The sequence below is a fragment of the Giraffa tippelskirchi genome, chromosome 1 (assembly GCF_054371585.1).
Source record: "Giraffa tippelskirchi isolate mGirTip1 chromosome 1, T2T-mGirTip1v1.2.pri, whole genome shotgun sequence".
Taxonomy (NCBI): Eukaryota; Metazoa; Chordata; class Mammalia; order Artiodactyla; family Giraffidae; genus Giraffa; species Giraffa tippelskirchi.
Genome location: NC_137275.1, coordinates 2254389 through 2275673, shown reverse-complemented (window position 1 = coordinate 2275673; position 21285 = coordinate 2254389). Strand labels below are relative to the sequence as shown.

General features: G+C 55.3%; 1 protein-coding gene across 9 annotated transcripts in view; it reads right to left on the bottom strand.

The window, feature by feature from the left end:
• The window catches only part of RGS12 (regulator of G protein signaling 12), a 116852-nt gene extending 110833 nt beyond the window's left edge, over positions 1 to 6019 (bottom strand). For all 9 annotated transcript variants that reach the window (XR_014079635.1, XR_014079638.1, XM_081580418.1 and 6 more), the window contains exon 1: positions 5953 to 6019. The gene's annotated coding sequence lies outside the window, so the exon portion shown is untranslated. The remainder of the gene's footprint in view (positions 1 to 5952) is intronic.
• Positions 6020 to 21285: the final 15266 nt, after the last annotated feature.

Here is a 21285-nt window from a genome sequence, read left to right as displayed (position 1 = left end):
CCCTGGGAGACAATAACAAACATGTAATACAAGCACCAGGGGGAGGGAAGAAACGGGGCGGGAACAGCATCTGAACAAACCTGACCAAATCCTCCCCAAATTTGGTAAAAAGAAATTATAGACTTATTTATCTAAGAAGCTCAACAAACCCTGAACAAGATAAATTCAGAGAAAACCTTCCCAACGACATCACAGTCCAAGCGCTGGGAGTCAAAAGCACAGACAAGAGCCGGCGACAGTGTCACCACGTGATACACGGGCGCTTACGACGGCTGAATCCACCAGAAGACGGAGCGGACCAGTCAGAGGGCCGGGAAGAGGAACCGGACTCCAAGCCAGCAGCAAGGTCCTTTAAAGCGGAACGACGATGAGCGCGGTTCAGATAAACCCAAACTGGGAGAATCTGTCATCAACAAGCAAGAGATGCTAACGGAGCGTTTCAAGCTGAAGAAAAATGATACCAGGTGGAAAGTCAAATCTATACGAAGGAAGGAAGCACAACAGAAACAGTGAATATTGGGTAAACATTTTTAAAATATGATTTTCCTTCTTTTAGTCTCTTTAAAATACATATGACTTCTTAAAGCAAAAACTGTAATCATGTTTCATGGCTCAGAGCATACGCAGATGTGAGACAAATGACAAACAGCTCAAAGGCGGCACAGACAGAACTTTTATTGCTGTTATAATACACAACTCTTACATTTTATCTAAAGTGTTATAAAATTAACTCTCAACAGATGGCAAAAAGTTGAGATAGGTATTTTAGACTACTAAAAAACAATGCAAAGAGCTACAGCCAAAAAAGTCAATGCAGGAATTAAGGTGGAGTACTAGAAAATATGTGTGTATTATTAGACACACACTTGGTACACGCACCCACAGATGCAAACACGTGCAGACCTTTGTGTGTGTACACACATACACGCATGCACTCAACTAACCCAAAACAAGAAAGGAAAAACAGCAACACCAAGAAAAAAACAGGACAAATAGAAAACAGAGTGACACAGATCAGCCCTGTTAACATTCGCCCGAAACAGAACGAGAAGCTCCAACAGAACAGGCATGAGGCGTAGGCAGAGTCAAGAGGAGGCCAGAAAGGCAGGCCAGACATCACAGGTCACTACAGGTGAGTGATGAGTACCTGGGCGTTCACTATATTCTTCCGTTCACTCTGTCTGTAGTCACATATTTTCCACAATCAACACTTTTTAATTCGTATTAAGAGCGTTCCAAATATTATCTATAGCCAAGTGGGCCTTAGGAAGCATCACTACGGACAAAGCTAGTGGGGGTCATGGAATTCCAGCTGAGCTATTTAAAATCCTAAAAGATGGTGCTGTTCAAGTGCTGCACTCATTATGTCAGCAAATTTGGAAAACTCAGCAGTGGTCACAGGACTGGAAAAGGTTAGTTTTCATTACAATCCCAAAGAAAGGCAATGCCAGAGAATGTTCAAACTACTATACAATTGTGTTCATTTCACATGCTAGCAAGGTAATGCTCAAAATGCTTCAATCTAGGCTTCAACAGTACATAAACTGAGACCTTTCACATGTACAAGCTGGATTTTAAAAAGGCAGAAGAACCAGAGATCAGTTGTGTCAGATTCTGTGACCCCATGGACTACAGCCCACCAGACTCCTCTGTCCATGGGATTCTTCATGCAAGAATACTGTAGTGGGTTGCCATTTCCCCCTCCAGGGGATCTTCCTGACACAGGGATGGAACTCGCATCTCCTATATCTCCTGCATTGGCAGGCAGGCTCTTTACTGCTAGCGCCACCTCGAGCAAACATCAAGCAGATCAACAAAAAGAGGAGGAGGATCGAGGATTAGGTCAGCCCCTGAGTTCCAGCCTCTAAATAAATGGAGTTCCAGAGAGAATGCAGAACTTAAAGAAAATGAAGAAGCACACACAAAAATGCCAGGCCTAGGCCAAACAGGGCTGCCTCACCCACCAATGATGAGAACATGTCATCATGTTCTGACAGTTCAGAACTCAGAGAACAAGGGATGCTCCTGCGGGCCTCCTGGGGCCGGATCACAGAGAATCACTAGGGCATCTGCTTCCCGCTGGAGCCAGGAAAGTGCCACATGCACTACAGCAGCGGCTTCAACATTCTGAGAAAACACTCCTCGGTAGAATTCTATACCCAGCTAAAGTAAAAGTTCACTGAAAAGCAATTTTCAAAATCAAGAGCAAAGGAAAAATCCAGATGAGGTTTCTTGGCTATCATGAGCATTCACTTCCAGAGAACCAGGAGTGAGCCCAGACCGGGAAGAGAGGTCCTGAGCGCAGACACCTGTGGGCACGCAGGTCCCATGGGGGCCAGAACAGGGCGGGGCAGGAAGCCGGACCCGGGAGTCTGGGGCCACCACGAGAGGGGTACCACAGGCCTGTGCAGGAAAGGGCTCATGCTCGGGCACCTCGCTCGAGGAACAGGGGTGAGCAGTGGACACTGGTGTGACCACAGCGGATTGACTGAGCAGGGAAACGGAGGGCGACAGGGCATCACTGCCTCGGAGGGAGAGCCCGGGCCCCCGGAGCATCACTGCCTCGGAGGGAGAGCCCGGGCCCCCGGAGCATCACTGCCTCGGAGGGAGAGCCCGGGCCCCCGGAGCATCACTGCCTCGGAGGGAGAGCCCGGGCCCCCGGAGCATCACTGCCTCGGAGGGAGAGCCCGGGCCCCCGGAGCATCACTGCCTCGGAGGGAGAGCCCGGGCCCCCGCACCTTCCAGGGAAATCAAACACACAGACTTTATGAGAGCAGCTTAGACAGTGGGAAATGCCTGAGGAGTCGGAACCTGGGGTGCCTGCCCCGGGAGATGCGACAAGCAGGGCAGGAGAGCGCCTGCTGTCTTGATTCTTTAATCAGTAGGTTTAGCTCCTTATCTAGTGTCCTAGAAGGGTGGCCAAGACCACAGTAAGGGACAAAAATAAGATGGAGAGAAAGATATATATGTAGCACAGTGTGTGTAAAAAAAAAGTCAAGGAAGGACACACGTGGGATATCATCTGATGACAGGGTTGGGGACAGAGAGGAGGAAGTGAACAAAGCAGGAAGGGCAAACTGGGCGTTTTCTTTGCCTTGAGTCCACGGTCTCAGGGTTGAATCTGGTGGACCCCCAGAAACCACAGGTAAACTTGCTTGTTAAAATCGAACATGCCCGTGGTTTGAGTATACTTCTGAGGACTGACTACAGCTTTTTTTTTTAATGATTTATTTATTTATAGGCCGCACGGAGCACCATGCAGGGTCTTAGCTCCCCGATCAGGGATGGACCCAGGCCCCCTGCAGTGGAAGAGCAGTCCTAACCACTGGACCACCACGGAAGTCCCTGCTTACAGCTCTTCTCGTGGCCAAAGGAGCCGAAGGAGCTAAAAGTAAACACGAGCGATCCGCCGGCCGGGAACCCCGAGCCAGGCTCATCTTCCCAGGACTGCTGAGGCCTCTCCTCCAGCGCTGGGCGGGGACACCAAGAGGCAGGATCAACAGTGTCACCTCAGGGGGGAGGGTGTGAGATGGCTGCTCCCCAGCCCACGACAGTCCTTTCAAGAGTAGCCAGGGCAGTCCACAAGGACACCAGGCCAAAGGCCCTGGAACTGGGGCCTTGGCAGGTGTGATGACGCTAAAGCGCCTGCATGCGGAGAGGACTCGGGTTCCACATGCGGGTGTGACCACACATGTCTTCTCGGGAGCGACCCAGAGTGAGAAGCCAGGACAGCAAGAGGGAAGCAGGAGCCAGGGCCGGATGACGCGGGCCGGGCGTGAGGGTGCCCCCACTAGCCGAGAGGACGCCCAGCCTCCGTTTCTGCTTTTGAGCCACTAGGCTGTGGTCCTCTGTTACAGCCGCCATGGGAAACTCACACAGGTGCTAATCAGAAAGTGAGCTGTGTCTGTGAATTCCACCAAATTCAAAGAAAATGTAACACGCCGTGGCTCCGCTGTGTTCGTGCACTCGCTGGACACTCTGTGTCAAGTCTTAAGGACACACTGACTTTTGCGTGACCCACTTCAGACAAAGGCGAGCGTCTAAAGGCAGTGCAATCAGAAAGCGCACGTGCTCGCTTCTGCTGTGGGAGGCCTGGACCTCCTCGCCCCTGCAGGCTGGCCGCCTCCTCTGACAAGGCCACCCGGTCCCGGCCTCCCAGCCTGCAGCTGCTCCTCTGCCTGGCCGCTGGCCCCTTCGTTCCAGACGCCCTCCTCCTAGAAGATGGGGAAAGGAGCCTGCCCTTGAGCGTGGGGCGCTGGCCCACCCAGCGCCCGCTGCTCACCTCCTGACCCCGCACAGGACGCCGCCACCCACCCCGCCCCAGGTCCAGTCTACACACCAGCCCAGGTCCTCCTGTGCCCACCTCTCCCAGAGGCGGTCACCCAGCACCCTTGGGGTGGGCACCTTGGCGATGGGCTTGTCCCTGTCTGAGGAGCAGCCCTGAGGCCCAGGCCCTGCGTCCCCACCCCATGGCCATGACCTCTAGGCTCAAGACCACCGGGTCGGAGGACGTTCTGATGAAACGTCCCACTGCGGCGATAAGTCCCTAAAGCAGGGTTTTAAACACCTTCTCTCTTCTTGCTCATTGCCTGCTGCCCACCGCCTATCCGGGCGCTCGTCTCAGACCTGGGGTGGGAGGTCTCCAGAGAAGCAGTCCCTTCACTGCCAGCCTCACGGTCTGTCTGCGGGTCCCACAGCCTCACAGGCGCCCTTTAACCACAGCACGTGACACTGATGGACACTGACCACTCGGATCCACTCACAACCCTGAGCGATCCCACAGTTACAGGCAGGTCCCGTTACAAACCCAACCCAGCAGCGCGGAAACCGAGGCACAGAGGGTGGTCGCCTGCCCTAGGGTCTGTCTACACCCACAACTCTGGGCCACTCTGTCTACACCCACAGCTTCGGGCCACTCCGTCTACACCCACAACTCTAGACCACTCCGTCTACACCCGCAACTCTAGACCACTTCATCTTCACCCACAACTCCAGACCATTCCATCTATACTCACAACTGCAGACCACTCCGTCTACACCCGCAACTCTAGACCACTCCGTCTACACCCACAACTCTAGACCACTCCATCTACACTCACAACTCCGAGGCCACTCTGTCTACAACCACAACTCCAGACCACTCCGTTTACACCCACAACTCCAGGGCCACTCCGTCTACACCCACAACTTCAGGCCACTCCGTCTATGCTCACAACTCCAGACCATTCCATCTATACTCACAACTGCAGACCACTCCGTCTACACCCGCAACTCCAGGGCCATTCTGTTTACACTCACAACTCCGGGCCACCCCACCTGCATTCACAACTCCAGGCCACCCCGTCTGCACTCACAACTCCGGGCCACCATTCCGCCTGCACTCACAGCTCCAGGGCCATTCTGTTCACACCCACAACTCCAGGCCACCACTCCATCTACACCCACAACTCCGGGCCACCCCGCCTGCGCCCGCAGCTCCGGGGCCTCGCAGCGTCCCCCACCCGCTGCCCTGGGCCGCAGCTCGGAGCCCGCACCGGGAAGCCGGCACAGGGCTGCGTCGCGGCGCCGCATTCCCAGAGCTGGGGTCTCCGCAGGCGGCCTCTGGTCAGACAATGCAGCCGCCCGGGAGGTCGGACAGGAAACTCGGGAGCCCGTAAGGACTCGGCCCGGGGCGCCCGCCGTCGGTGCGCATCGCAGGCCCCGCGCGCTCGGCCCTGCCTCGATCCCGGGCCCTCCGGCCCCGCGGTCGCCCCTCCGCCGGGCCGGAGCCGCGCCGGGGAACAAAAGGAGGGCGGCGGCGGCCGGGCGGCCCCGAGGAGCCGGGCCCCGAGGCGCCGGCCGCCCCCGGCACCCTCCGCTCGGCCGGGCGGGGCGGGCCGCGGAGGCCGCGAGCGCGTGCCCGCAGAAGAAAGAAAGCGGAGGCGGGGCGCCCGCGCCCGGCCCGCAACCTACCGGCCGCTCGCTCTCCGGCCGCGATCCGCTCCGCCAGCGCGCGCAACGGTCGCAGCCGCCGTACCCCAGGGCCGGAGGGGGCGGGGCCGATGAGAGGGGCGGGGCCGATGAGAGGGGCGGGGCCTGCGAGAGGGGCGGGGTCGCCTAGAGGGGCGGTAACCTGAGTGGGCGGGGTCGAAGAGAGGGCGGGGTGTGGGCGGGGTCTTTGAAGGGGTGGTCCATCCTTTGTGGGCGGGGCCGTCAGGGGATGGACCAATGAGGGGAGGGGTTGAGTAGGGCGTGACTGGTGGGGCGGGGCCAGGGGCGGGGCCGGGAGGAGCAGGACGTCCAGGAACGGAGTGGGGCGGGCTTGTCCTCCAAGGCTGTGGGCGGCTCTCAGGACGCGGCCGGCGTGCGCAGTCTACAGAGCGGGGATGGGGCGTCCAGTGGACGGCATGAGGGGCGGCCCTTCCAGGGAGGAAAGTGGAAGGAACCGAGGGATGAAGCCCGAGGGGGAGGGTCTGGAGGGGCGGGGACCCCTCCAGAACTGGGGCGGGACTTCCGCTACCCGCGCGCAGTGGCGGGTCCGGCTGTGGCTGTGGACCCCCTGCGCCCCCCACCCCGCGCCGCCCGTATCTCCTCCCGCCCCGGGTGCCCTCCTACCCCCTCCACCCGGTTTCCGAAGGCGCGTTGACCCTTCTGCGCCCCACTTCTCCGGGTCCCCGACCCTCCTCTCGACAGCCTTCCGCAACCTTGATGCTCCCCAGACTCTATTCTGCCGGGACATCATTTTATTTTTAAGGAAGGGAAGCGGAACGGAGTGTGGTGTCCCCAGCAGCACTCAGTCACCCCCTAGTCCCCCAACAGGAGGGAGCAGTCAGGCAGGCCAGGCAGGTGCCCAGCACCACCCGGCTGTCCTGGAGGTCCTGGGGGTACCTGCTTCCCTCCTGTCTTCCTGGAACCCAGCCTTGTTCCCAGGAGGACCATCCAGGGTTGCTGTCCGCACACACACACCCCCACACCCCCAGTCTGGTTGTCTTCCTCCTCAGCAGTCACTCCTTTGGAAATTCCATTTCCGGTTAGTCACAGTGACCTGATAGCGACCTGCCAGAGCATTTCAAGAAACAGTCCGCTGGGCATTTATTGTACAAGCCAAGAGTAGGAAAGATTTAAGCCCAGGACTCCTGGCTGGTCAGACCTTGACCCTCAGTTATTCGGCCGGCTCCCAAACCTGGATGGAGCCTCCTTGCTTGTAGGATAAATCATTGTGACAAATATTAATACGCCAGTCATGACACTTCAGGCCCTTCCACTCCAGTGGGAAAACCAGAAAACCTTAATTTATGCTTCATTTTCCCTTCAGTGTTCCCAAAGTGGCAGCAAAGGATAAACTTGTCACTACCTGGCATGTTGTCAGGACATGTCTTCCCCTTATATTTGCAAATGAAATTCCTCAGACAGAATCCTGGGATGTGGACCTGCGTCGGCAGGAGTGTGTTGGCCAGTGGGAGGGCCGAGCTCTGCCCAGCAGAGGGCAGGAAGTGTGAGCTCTCGGGCACTGGGGCCAATGATCTCTACAACAGCACCGCTACAGACCGTGTCCCCAAAATTTACATGCTGAAGCCTATTCCCAGATGTGATGGTGTTTGGAGGTGATGAGGTCATGAACGCGGAGTCCCGTGAACAAGATTAGTGCCCGTACAAGAGAGACCCTAGAGAGCGCCCTCATCCCATGGGCCACGTGAGAATACAGACCAAAGACACCTGTCGGAGAACCAGGAAGCAAGTCCTCACCTGACAATGAATTTGCGCGTGACTTGATCATAGAATTCTACCCTCCAAAGGGCAAGAAACAAACCTCTGTTGTTTCTGAGCCACCAGTCTGTAGTATCATTGGGGTAGCAGTTAGTGGGGTGGATGTATGATCTTCCAGAAACACCTAGATTCACTTGGCCCACCCGTGTGCTGAGCCAGCAGGGAGCCCTAGGTGCCACTTGTCAGCTGGGGTGCCTGTGACAAACGCCACAGACTGGGGGGCTGAGACAGCAAGTGTTTATTTCTCACATTTTTAGAGCCTGAAGTTCCAAGATCAAGGTGCAGATGGATCCTGCATCTTTTGAGGGCCGTCTTCTGGTTTACAGATAGCTGTCTTCTCAGAAGGTGGAGATCAGAGAGAGAGGACAAAAGCTCATATCTCTTCCTGTGCTGTTCTTAGTCGCTCGGTCATGGTGGACTCTTTGCAACCCCATGGACTGTAACCCTCCAGGCTTCTCTGTCCATGGGGATTCTCCAGGCAAGAATACTGGAGTGGGTTGCCATGCCCTCCTCCAGGAGATCTTCCCAACCCAGAGATCGAATCCAGGTCTCCCACATTGCAGGCGTATTCTTTACCAGCTGAGCCACCAGCGAAGCCCTGTCTCTTCCTATAAGGGCACTAATCCTGTTGGTGGGGACTCCTCCCTCATGGCCTGATCACCTCCTTAAGGACCACCCCTAACACCATCACCTTGGGGGTCAGGGTTTTAACACCTGAATGGGGGTAGGGAGGGGGGACAGTCCAGAGCACCACAGCTGCAGCTTTGACAGCCTGCATTGGCCAGGCCAGCCTCGCAGAAGGTCGGCGGCAGGTGAGCCAGACAGTTCTGAGCACAGACCCCACACCCAGACCCAGAGGATGCGCTCACCCTGGCGTGGGGGTCCTGGCTCCCCTCCAGCCTTCCAAGGGCCGATGACTGGGCAATGAGAGGCCTGAGAAAGAAGGGTCTTGGGTTTCACTTCTTATCCCTTCACCCAGGGTCAGATTGCTCCAAGTGAAGCTGTTCACAGGCAGCCCAGAGACGACCTGCCTCACTGGGCAGAAGGCCAGACACTGTGCTGGCTCTGGGGACAGCCTCGTGTGTCCCCTCCTGTACCTGCTTTCACCGCCCTCCCACAGGCTGTGTGCTCTAGGGAGCCCTGGCCCAGCCTGGCAGGTCAAGTATAACCCTTCCAGAAGGCAGGCCGCCAGGAAGGGATTTTTTGGAACTGGATTCCCACTCTGTGTGAAGGACCCTGCTGCTGGTGTGAGTGATGTGAGGGCAGGACTCGAGTCCATGGTGACCACTAATGCCTTCATTCATGGTCACTGGGCCAAGATGCAGGCCAAGGCAGTGTTGGGATGTGTGAAAATTAACAAAGGGGAATCTCACTTAAAATAGAGCTGGGGGTACACCCTGGTGGTCCAGTGGTTATGTTACTGAAAGGTTTGCATGGGGGTCCAGCTGCTCGCCACTCAAAAGCCAGTAAACAGGCCAGGTTGCTGGAAATGAAAGTTTGCTTTATTTCAGATGCTGGCAACTGGGGAGGAGGGTGGTAGACATCTGTCCAAAGGCCGACTCCCCAGCTCCCCCCGACAAGCAGGGGGTGAGTGCATTTACAGACAGAGTGGACGGGGGGTTACATGCAGAAACAGCACAGTCATCTCTAACAGTCATCTTCAGTTGGTCATCAGTGGTCTGACTAGCAGCATCTTGGTAGTTTGAGGTACAGTGGCGGGGGCGGGGGGTGGTGGTGGCAAGGACCAAAGGGGCCTGCTCTGTGTCAGTTAGGCACTCCATGTTTTCACTGCCGTAGGCAAGGCTGATCCCCGGTCAGGGAACAAAGATCCCGTACATGCATGTTGTGGCAAAACACACACACACAAAACCCCAAACCAAACAAACAAAACAAAGACAATAAGTAAATAAATAAAATAGAGTTGAGAAGCCCTGAAGGGCACCTCTCACCTACAGGAAGAAAGTACTTTGCATCTTTGCATCTGGGCTGCTTTACTTCCCACTCCTACCCCCACCCCTGAGGAGGAAGCTCTTCTCTTCACCCAGCAACAGCCTAGCCAATGAGAAGGCTCCACTGCTCGGCCAATGAGAAGCCGTCAGCCCTGCCGCCCTGCTTTCCTGTAATAGACTTGTGAAGCAGCCACTCCCTCCTTCCCCCTTTCACTGTATCAGGTTCCTCTACACCACCCCTACCCCAGCCCACCGTTTGCCAGACTTGCTCGTGGTTTGGCCATAGCTTACACGTCTCAAATGCAATTCCTCTGCTGTTGCTTAACGAACTCATTCTACTGGTAAAATAACTTAAAATAACTGATGGGCTGTTTTATTCTCGAGGTCAGCAGAGGTAAGTGTCTGTGCCATGTGGGCACTGGCCTCTGTTAGCACCCTCCTTTCTCTGGAGGAGGCCCGTTGTGGGCAATAAAGTGTGTGCTCACTTAGCCTAAGACATGTTCTCTGTGGAGAGCCCAGCACACCCAGGGCCTGGCGGTGGCTGCCCTCCAGGGCTGACAGTGGATGGTGGAGGGGCTGCCATGGCTGGTCCCTCCCTGACGCTCGGGAGGGAGTCCAGAAGAAAGGGGATGTGCTTCCTCCGCAGGAAAGGTGTTGGAGCCGTGGGAGTGGGCAGGCTGGGGAGGCCTGAGCCTCCGGGTTCTCTGTGGCAATAATGTTCTCCAGGCAAGAAAGATGGGCAGGTCACCGGGTGCTGGTCATTTTCCGCAACTGAAGAAAAGGAGGGCTGGTGGGCAGAAGGCCGCGGCAGCAGACCCAGTGGAAGCCCGGGCCCTCCCCGCCTAGCAGAGCCCAGTCCAGGGCCCAGAGCCCTTCCGCAGAGGACCTGTGGACCCATTCCTCCCACAGGCCCTGCACGCTCACCACTAAGTGGGGCGCTGAGGTCTGACGAGCACCTCACAGTCCTTCCTGCACCTGGGCCATCCCCAGAAGGCCTGAGGGGTGGGGGACACACCGCCAGGCCCCTCTCCCGAGCCTGCATCTGCTGTTCATCCCTGCTCAAATGCCCCCGGGGACACCACCATCTGCAGGAAGAAATTCACTGAGTCCAAGACCGGCATTCAAGGGTCCCCTCCAAGGGGGCCTTCCAAGGAGTCGAAAGGACCCCACCTTGGGCCTTACAGGCGGGCATCCAGATGCAGCTGAACACGAGGCCAGAGCAGAGTGCCAGTCAAGCGACCAGTGACCGTGGTCCGAGTTCCCTCTCACTCCCACGCCAGTGCGCCTCCCTGCTGCCTGTCCTTGGCAGGCCTGCTGGGACGCTGCCCCCAACCCATCACCTGTCAGGGCTCAGCTCAGGCGCCACACGCACCCCTCCCTGTACCCACCAGACCTCTGGACCCACCTGTCACTGTCCCAACATTCTGTAAAGGGGTCAAGCTCAGGTCTGTTCCCCACCCCCCAGACTACACCCCTCCACCATGAGCTCCTTGACAGGAGGGACCATCAGTAGGGTGGGCTTCTGAGCACCTACCCATCCCAGGCACGTGGTAGACTCGCGGACACAATGTCCAGGACAGGAGCACAGGAGGCTCCAGGAACTCTGGGTGGACCGGCCCAGCCCAGGTGCCATCGGCAGGGGTGGGGGGGCGGCCGGCAAATGGGGGTGGGGGAAGCCGGCCAGCAGAGAGGCCTGCGGGCTGCTTCAGGAGGACTTTGGGAACCACGCCCAGGACCCTGGGCAGAGATGCTTCCAGAAGCGTCCTTGGCTGGGTGAAGGAGGGAGCAGCAGAGAGGGGCAGTGGCGGCGATGCTGGGGACTGGAGACAGTGACCCGGCCTCAGAGACAGACAGGGCCCTGGGGAAGGAGCTGTGGTGGGTTAGAGAGCCTGGAGGCAATGGTGTGGGCAGCGGAGGAGGCAAGGACCTGGGCCAAGAACCAAGAGGCCAGGCTGCCGTGGACCCCAGGGCATTAGACAGGACTACGTCCTCAGCCTGGGCTCCGCTCACACCCTGCCCCAACCTGAAGTCCTCCACCCCAAGCGGCCCCTTCTGAGGCCATGGCCCGCGGGGAGCCAGCCAGCCCTCCCTGAGGACCAGCCAGCCCTCCCTGAGGACCTTCTGGAGTAGGAGGCAGCGGGAGCAGATGGCCAGCCCTAAATGTGTGGACTGCACTCCTGTGTTCTGGAATCCTTTAGGATCCGTGAACAGGGGAAATCAATCAAGTGACGCACTCTGTGGTTTTTAACCAGAACACATGAAATTAATTAAATAGACCATATTGTCACTAAATAGAACTTGTATTAACTAGGAACATTGTTACCAAACAGGGTGGCATTAATGAAATAGACCATATTGTTACAGAAAAAGAACATGCATCAATCAACCAGAGCACACAGGGGCCCTGAGATGACCCCACGGGGCTGCTGGTGGTCTGGGGAGGGGGTGGCCCCACCGGCAGCCTGGCCTCGGCCAAGGTCACTGAGCCCGAAAGGGAGGCTCCTGCCTGGCGTGAACATCCCGGCTGGGGCAGAAATGTCTGTTGAGATGTCTCTTCTCCATGACCCCCCTAAACACGTGGGAACAAATCCCTCCTGCTGAAAAAGTACCTACTAGGGGACAGTGTATGTCGGGAGATCGTGTTTTCCTCCACAGAAATCAAACAAGAAATAAATTAGAAACATCCCATCAAAACAGGAAGATGACAAGAGGTCCTTTCTGAACGCCCCTCGGTGATCCTGTGAGAGCCCGTCGGCTCCTTGGTGGACTCAGACTCGCCTTTCAGACCAGGGCTTGGGGAGGGCCAGGGTCCCGCCCTGGTCACGCCCCAGCACGCACGAGGCCATGCTGCTGGCCCGGCAGGCCGCGAATGGGGCCCCCCCAGCGTGCAGAGCTCCCTTGAGCAGGACGAGTCCCGGCGGGCGCCCCTGGGTGCCGGCGGGTGGGCGCTCCCTGGCCTGGCCTCGACTTCCCCAGCCCCACTCCTACCCACTCACAGCTGTGCCATCCAGGCTCCGGGAGGCAGTGTCCCAGACCTGACATCATTGATTTGGACTGATTCTGAGTTCAGACTATATGTGCCAGTTCACTGATGGAAAGCTGCCTTTTATGTAAGAGTGAGTAGAGAACCCTGACAGAAGTTGTAGGGCTGTAGGAAGCTTGCCCGCCGTCCGCCCTGCATAGGCTGCCATGAGAAAGAGGGGGACAGTAAAAGATGCCTTTCTGGTTCTAGTCTGGAAATGCTTTCCCACCCACTGACTGCATAGGCTCAAACGTTGCAGACCACAGGGGAAGGTCTGACCTTGGCCTTCTGGGAGCTGGCCCAGTTCACCTGGGCCTCTCTAGGCTTTCGCATCAGAAGTCCTCTGTCCCTGAACCCCCGTCGCCCTCAGCCCCCCTGCCTCTGATGGATGTCAGGGAAAACCAGCGGACGCCCAGGCTGGACACAGGCATTGCCTCTCAAGCCTCAAGGAATCACGTTCCCTGTTGGTCCTGGGAGGGGATGTCTTGGCTCGACCCAGCGGTGCCCCAGCCCGGGGCTGTAGGAGGTCTCCACCACCAGCGCACTGGGTCAGGAGAAGGAGTAGTGACTCCACAAAGCCGCGTCTACGCCCTGCAGTTGTCACACGCTTCTCAGTCGCAGGATGAGCTGGTTGGAGGGCATCACCGACTCAATGGACATGAGTTTGAGCAAGCTCTGGGAGTTGGCGATGGACAGGGAGGCCTGGCATGCTGCAGTCCATGGGGTCGCAAAGAGTCAGACACGACTGAGCGACTGAGCTGAACGAACTCTCAGTCTCACCCCTTTCAGGTCCAACATGACAGAGTGGATTTCCAGGCCGTCCCTCCCTGGGGAGCAGGGAGCCACCTGGGGCCAGGCCAGGCTGGGTGCCCCCACAAGAGACATGGCCTCCTGAGAGGCTGCCATGCTTCCTTCACCTTAGAACCCACCCGACCCCTGCCCATCAGATGACCACCCCACCCACCCAGGTTCCCATCCAGGCCTGCAGGCCCGTCTCAGGGACCTGTGCTCCCGTCTATGCAGGAACAAGGGGAGAGTCTCACCGGAGGCCCAGGGGTCGCGGCCTCGTCCGCCTGCCACCAGGTTCCTCCACGGCCCTCTGGAGCCCCTCTGGCCAGTCCCTGCCAGCCTTCAGCCCCTCCACGGGATCCTGGATACTCAGGTCCCCAGGCCACAGTGCGGAGGGGCACCCCATACCCCATTTGCCCGAATACTAATAAGTGAAGCCTGTAAAATCTTCAATAAAATGCCTTCTGTCCTTCCGCCTTGACGAAATTCCCGTAAACCAACAAAATTGAAACACAGCAAAAGCTGTGGACTTTGTCCCTTCTTTCTTTCTTTTTTTTTTTTTTTGGTGAAATAGACAAACACAGGGAAGTCCCTGGTGGTCCAGTGGTTAGGACTCCATGCTTCCATTGCCAGGGGCCTGGATCCAATCCCTGGTCAAGGAATTTGTGTTCATACTTAGCTGCTCAGTCGTGTCCGACTCTTTGTGACCCAATGGACTGTAGCCCGCCAGGCTCCTCTATCCATGGGGATTCTCCAGGCAAGAACACTGGAGTGGGTTGCCAGGCTCTCCACCAGGGGATCTTCCCGACCCAGGGATTGAGCCCAGGACTCCCGAACTGAAGGCAAAGGAGAAGGGGAGGACAGAGGATGAGCTGGCTGGATGGCACCACCGGCTCCGCGGACGTGAGTGTGAGCAGCTCTGGGAGCTGGCTGGACGGCACCACCGGCTCCGCGGACGTGAGTGTGAGCAGCTCTGGGAGCTGGCTGGACGGCACCACCGGCTCCGCGGACGTGAGTGTGAGCAGCTCTGGGAGCTGGCTGGACGGCACCACCGGCTCTGTGGACGTGAGTGTGAGCAGCTCTGGGAGCTGGCGATGGACAGGGAGGCCTGGCTGCTGCAGCCCCTGGGGTCGCAAAGAGTCGGACACGACTGAGCGACTGAGCTGAACTGAGAGGAGTCAAACTCATAACAACAAAAAGTATAACGGCGGGTGCCAGGGGAGAAGGGCTGGGGAGTTAGCGTCTAAAGGGGACAGAGTATTAGTTCAGGAAGTTCTGTGGGCCGATCGTGGTGACAGCTGCGAAACAGCTTAATACCACCTAAAACATGGTTACGAGGTGAATTTTATGTTTGTCCATTTTTTTTTTTTGGCCATGCCATGTGGTTTGAGGTGCCCTGGTGGCTCAGATAGTAAAGTATTGGAGCTTCAGCTTCAGCATCAGTCCTTCCAATGAATATTCAGGACTGATTTCCTTTAGGATGGACTCCTCTAGGGACCTCGCATTAGTGGAATGATACAGCATTTATCCTTTCACGTCTGGTTTATTTCACTGAGCATAACGTCTCATCTGGTCCCATCACGTCATGGCAAATAGATGGGGAGACAATGGAAACAGTGACAGATTTTATTTTCTTGGTCTCTGAAATCACTGCAGATGGTTGCAGCCATGAAATTAAAAGACACTTGCTCCTTGGAAGGAAAGCTATGACCAACCTAGACAGCATGTTAAAAAAGCAAGACATTACTTTGCCGACAAAGGTCTGCCTAGTCAAAGCTATGGTTTTTCCAGTAGTCATGTATGGATGAGAGAGACCGTAAAGAAAGCTGAGCACCCCAAAATTGATGCCTTTGAACTGTGGTGTTGGAGAAGACTCTTGAGCATCCCTTAGAGTGCAAGGAGATCAAACCAGTCAATCCTAAAGGAAATCAGTCCTGAATATTCACTGGAAGGACTGATGCTAAAGCGGAAGCTCCCAATACTTTGGCTACCTGATGCAAAGAACTGACTCACTGGGAAAGACCCTGATGCTGGGAAACATTGAAGGCAGGAGGAGAACAGGACGACAGAGGATGAGATGGTTGGATGGCATCACCGACTGGATGGACATGAGTTTGAGCAAGCTCCGGCAGTTGGTGATGGACAGGGAGGCCTGGTGTGCTGCAGTCCATGGGGTCGCAAGCAGTCAGAGATGACTGAGCAACCGAACTGACTGAATGTCTCAAGGTTCATCCACGTTTAGCCAGTGTCAGGATTTCCTTCCTCTTTAAGGCTGAATAATATCCTATTGTACGATGGACCACACTGTGTTCATCCATCCATCCATGGACACTTGGCTGCTGCCATCCTTTGGCTGTTGTGAATCAGGCTGCTATGGACGTGGGAGTGTGACTATCTATCCTAGCTGCTGCTTTCAGTTCTTCTGGGTTTGTATCCAGAAGTGGGATTTCTGGGTCATATGGTAACTCTGTTTTTAATTTTTTGAAGAATCACCAGACTGTTTTCCCCTGCGGCATTTTACATCCAACAGAGCACATGGATTCCAATTTCTCCATGTCTTCACCAACACATTATTTTCCTTTCTGCTTGGTTTTATTTTTTTTTAAGACTTCTAAAATTTATTCATTTGTGGCTGCCTCGGGTCTCCGTCGCTGCGCGTGGGCTCTCTCTAGTTGTAAGCACCTGTGGCTGCCTCGGGTCTCCGTCGCTGCGTGCGGGCTCTCTCTAGTTGTATGCATCTGTGGCTGCCTCGGGTCTCCGTCGCTGCGCGCGGGCTCTCTCTAGTTGTATGCATCTGTGGCTGCCTCGGGTCTCCGTCGCTGCGCGCGGGCTCTCTCTAGTTGTAAGCATTTGTGGCTGCCTCGGGTCTCCGTCGCTGCGCGCGGGCTCTCTCTAGTTGTAAGCACCTGTGGCTGCCTCGGGTCTCTGTCGCTGCGCGCGGGCTCTCTCTAGTTGTAAGCACCTGTGGCTGCCTCGGGTCTCCGTCGCTGCGCGCGGGCTCTCTCTAGTTGTATGCATTTGTGGCTGCCTCGGGTCTCCGTCTCTGCGCGCGGGCTCTCTCTAGTTGTATGCATTTGTGGCTGCCTCGGGTCTCCGTCTCTGCGCGCGGGCTCTCTCTAGTTGTATGCATTTGTGGCTGCCTCGGGTCTCCGTCGCTGCGCGCGGGCTCTCTCTAGTTGTAAGCACCTGTGGCTGCCTCGGGTCTCTGCCGCTGCGTGCAGGCTCTCTCTAGTTGTAAGCACCTGTGGCTGCCTCGGGTCTCCGTCGCTGCGCGCGGGCTCTCTCTAGTTGTAAGCACCTGTGGCTGCCTCGGGTCTCCGTCGCTGCGCGCGGGCTCTCTCTAGTTGTAAGCACCTGTGGCTGCCTCGGGTCTCCGTCGCTGCGTGCAGGCTCTCTCTAGTTGTATGCATTTGTGGCTGCCTCGGGTCTCCGTCTCTGCGCGCAGGCTCTCTCTAGTTGTATGCATTTGTGGCTGCCTCGGGTCTCCGTCGCTGCGCGCGGGCTCTCTCTAGTTGTAAGCACCTGTGGCTGCCTCGGGTCTCCGTCTCTGCGCGCAGGCTCTCTCTAGTTGTATGCATTTGTGGCTGCCTCGGGTCTCCGTCGCTGCGCGCGGGCTCTCTCTAGTTGTAAGCACCTGTGGCTGCCTCGGGTCTCTGCCGCTGCGTGCAGGCTCTCTCTAGTTGTAAGCACCTGTGGCTGCCTCGGGTCTCCGTCGCTGCGCGCGGGCTCTCTCTAGTTGTAAGCACCTGTGGCTGCCTCGGGTCTCTGCCGCTGCGTGCAGGCTCTCTCTAGTTGTAAGCACCTGTGGCTGCCTCGGGTCTCCGTCGCTGCGCGCGGGCTCTCTCTAGTTGTAAGCACCTGTGGCTGCCTCGGGTCTCCGTCGCTGCGCGCGGGCTCTCTCTAGTTGTAAGCACCTGTGGCTGCCTCGGGTCTCCGTCGCTGCGTGCAGGCTCTCTCTAGTTGTATGCATTTGTGGCTGCCTCGGGTCTCCGTCTCTGCGCGCAGGCTCTCTCTAGTTGTATGCATTTGTGGCTGCCTCGGGTCTCCGTCGCTGCGCGCGGGCTCTCTCTAGTTGTAAGCACCTGTGGCTGCCTCGGGTCTCCGTCTCTGCGCGCAGGCTCTCTCTAGTTGTATGCATTTGTGGCTGCCTCGGGTCTCCGTCGCTGCGCGCGGGCTCTCTCTAGTTGTAAGCACCTGTGGCTGCCTCGGGTCTCTGCCGCTGCGTGCAGGCTCTCTCTAGTTGTAAGCACCTGTGGCTGCCTCGGGTCTCCGTCGCTGCGCGCGGGCTCTCTCTAGTTGTAAGCACGTGTGGCTGCCTCGGGTCTCTGTCGCTGCGCGCGGGCTCTCTCTAGTTGTATGCATTTGTGGCTGCCTCGGGTCTCCGTCTCTGCGCGCAGGCTCTCTCTAGTTGTAAGCACCTGTGGCTGCCTCGGGTCTCCGTCGCTGCGCGCGGGCTCTCTCTAGTCGTATGCATCTGTGGCTGCCTCGGGTCTCTGTCGCTGCGCGCAGGCTCTCTCTGGTTGTATGCATCTGTGGATTCATTTGTGGCTGCCTCGGGTCTCCGTCGCTGCGTGCAGGCTCTCTCTAGTCGTATGCATTTGTGGCTGCCTCGGGTCTCCGTCGCTGCGCGCGGGCTCTCTCTAGTTGTGGAGATGGGCTACTCCTGGTTGTGTCTGCACGCCTCTTATCGTGGTGACTTCTCTTGTCTCGGACCGTGGGCGCTAGAGTTCTCAGGCTTCAGCAGTTGGCCCCATGGCATGTGGGATCTTCGCAGACCAGAGATTGAACCTGTGTCCCCTGCATTGCAAGGCAGATTCTTATGCACTGTACCACCAGGGAAGTCCTGTTTTTAATTTTTTGATGGCCATTCTGATGAGTGTGAGATGGTATCTCACTGTGGGTTTGATTTGCATTTCTCAAATAGTTAATGACATTCAGCATCTTTTCATGTACATATTGGTCATTTGTATATCTCCTAAAGCTGTGATTTTTATATGACCACCCAATAGCAAAATACCAAAATGGTGTGTTTTTGCTTATGTCTAGGGGCCTTGATGGGTCAACTATGACTGGATAACAGAAAAAAAATGCACCATTCATGAATGACTTGTGTTATTTATGATAAATATCATAAATGATAGTTATTACAAAAATAACTTTTCCTGCATTCATTTCAGCAAAATCTGTAGTTATGTTTTATAATTCAGATTTCCACAATATTTGTGTTGGTTTTGTATTTTTTCTGATGCACTTCAGGATGTCAGTTCCCCTTCCCAGGGACTGAACCCAGGCCACAGCAGCAAAAGCCCAGAATCCTAACCACTAGGCCTCCAGGAAACTCCCTCTGTTGTATTTTCAATTTGAAGAAACTTTTCTCCGCTGAGGCAAAAGCAAACACTAACTGTCAGTAAAATTCTTAGAGCAAATATTTAAAGTTGGAAAGAACCACAGATTTTATAGATCATGTTCAAATGTTACAGGGTTGCATATGACACTATTGTTATCACAGAAAATATTACAGACTAATTTCATTATATTCATTGGAAGGACTGGTGCTGAAGCTGAAGCTCCAGTACTTTGGCCACCTGATGTGAAGAGTCGATTCATTGGAAAAGACCCTGGTGCTGGGAAGGATTGAAGGCAGGAGGAGTAGGGGATGACAGAGGATGAGATGGTTGGACGGCATCACTGCCTTGATGGACATGAGTTTGAGCAAGCTCCAGGAGATGGTGATGGGCAGGGAGGCCTGGCGAGCTGCAGCCCATGGGGTCACAAACAGTCGGACACAACTGAGCAACTGAACTGAACTGAACTGAACAGAATTTCATCATAGAAATCACTATAAGATAGCAAGATTTTCACCGTCTCTTAAAACTATATCTAGCTTCATGTAGTATTTCTAAAGCTTTTATTAATACTTCGAATTTTCCATGTTGAGGTATTATTTTTAAAATATCAAAACTTACTCAATTTATTCAAATCTCTTCTTCAATTGAGATTATTTCTTAATCTAAAATGACAGAAGATAATCTCTGTGGGGTTGATCAAGGTTATTTCTATGTGGATCGTCGCCGTCACGCAGATGTTTTTATTTCCTTTTTCCAGTTTCCTTGCATTTTACCAGGACACTATTTTTTTGTTGCTTTTTGGATCATGTGCAGTTTCCTTTGAGGAAGAAAGGCTGTTTTCTCTGTAATCAAAAAAATTTTTAATTTATTTAAACATGAAACAGTCAACCTTCTTTAATTATTTTTTCAGTAAGCATTTCCTCCTGTTATCAATAGCGCCAATGCCCCAGATGACTGAACAGAGCAAATCTGAAGTCAGCTTCGTTTTCCTGAAGCCCGTGGCCGTCTCTACCTGACGCTATCCTGCTATTTCACTTAACTCTTCTAATGCAGCTGAATTTGTGTAAATTAAATCTGATTGCTTTAACAGCACTTAATTGATGTTCTTTTTGTGTTGCTGAGGGTGATTTTAAGGTCAAATGCGATACACATTTCATGGAGATGTTCCATCTTGGGGCAGACGCAAAATCCATCAGATACGGGTTTTGCCTGATTCTGAAGCATGGCGTCCTGTCGGCCTCCCGGAAGCCACGCCACCGAGTAGTGAATTCGGACTCCAGGCCGGAGCTGGCACAAAGAGCCTTCTGGGTTTTGGGCCAGAGTTGTGTCTTGTTTACTTTTTCCTTTGTACATCGTGATTCACAGTCTTCTCTGGAAATCTTTAAAATTATTTAAATGAGGGGAAAATTACTTTATTTGATTGCTGAAAATTTAATGGGATCTTCTTAAATAAACGCCTCCCAGCGCATCCAGGGTGCAGCCTGCTGCGGGTGTGCAGTGAGGGTCCCACGAGGTGGCCAGGTCCAGCCCCATCTGCACGTATGTGTGGAGGGACGTGGACGCTCTGCACGGTGGACGCTGTGGTGGACGCTGCGGAAACTGCGGTGATGCTCTGCTGACTTCTGAGACCCTCCAGAAGAAGTGGGGATGGCGACAGGGAGGAAGGCAAGAGAGATGGCCATCAGCACTGTCCAAACATGGTGTTTATTATTCGAGAATCCAGGTTTTCACTCTGTCTGCAAGGGAGGGTTGGACAAGCTTGCTACTTTGCATGCACGCTCAGTTGTGTCCGACTCTTTGCGACCCGATGGACTGTAGCCCCACCAGGCTCCTCTGTCCATGGGATTCTCCAGGCAAGAATGCTGCAGTGGGCTGCCATTTCCTTCTCCGTGTTACTTTGTCTTTCACCTTAACTGAAGCTCTTTCAATGTGGAGGATAAGGAGGAAAGAAAATGTGACTTCCTCTACCCGGGCTGTAGAAGGAGGCAAAGGCTTCCACTCCCACAGCAACAAAGGAAAACCCAGGGAAAAATTACACCCTGACGGCTCAGCAGTAAATAATCTTCCTGCAGGACAAGAACCGCAGGATTCAATCCCTGGGTCGGGGAGATCCTCTGGAGGAGGACATGGCCACCCACTCCAGTGTTCTTACCTGGAGAATCCCATGGACAGAGGGGCCTGGTGGGCTGCAGTCCGTGAAGCTGCAGAGTCAGACATGACTGAGCGGCTTAGCAAGCTTGCCTGAGGATAGCAGGCCAGTCGTTGTTATTGTTGTTGGTCAGTCACTCAGGCATGTCTGACTCTTTGCGACCCCATGGACTGCAGCACGCCAGGCTTCCCTGTCCTTCACTATCTTCCTGAGCGTGCTCAAACTCACGTCTATCGAGTTGGTGATAACATCCAACCATCTCATCCTCTGTTGCCCCCTTCT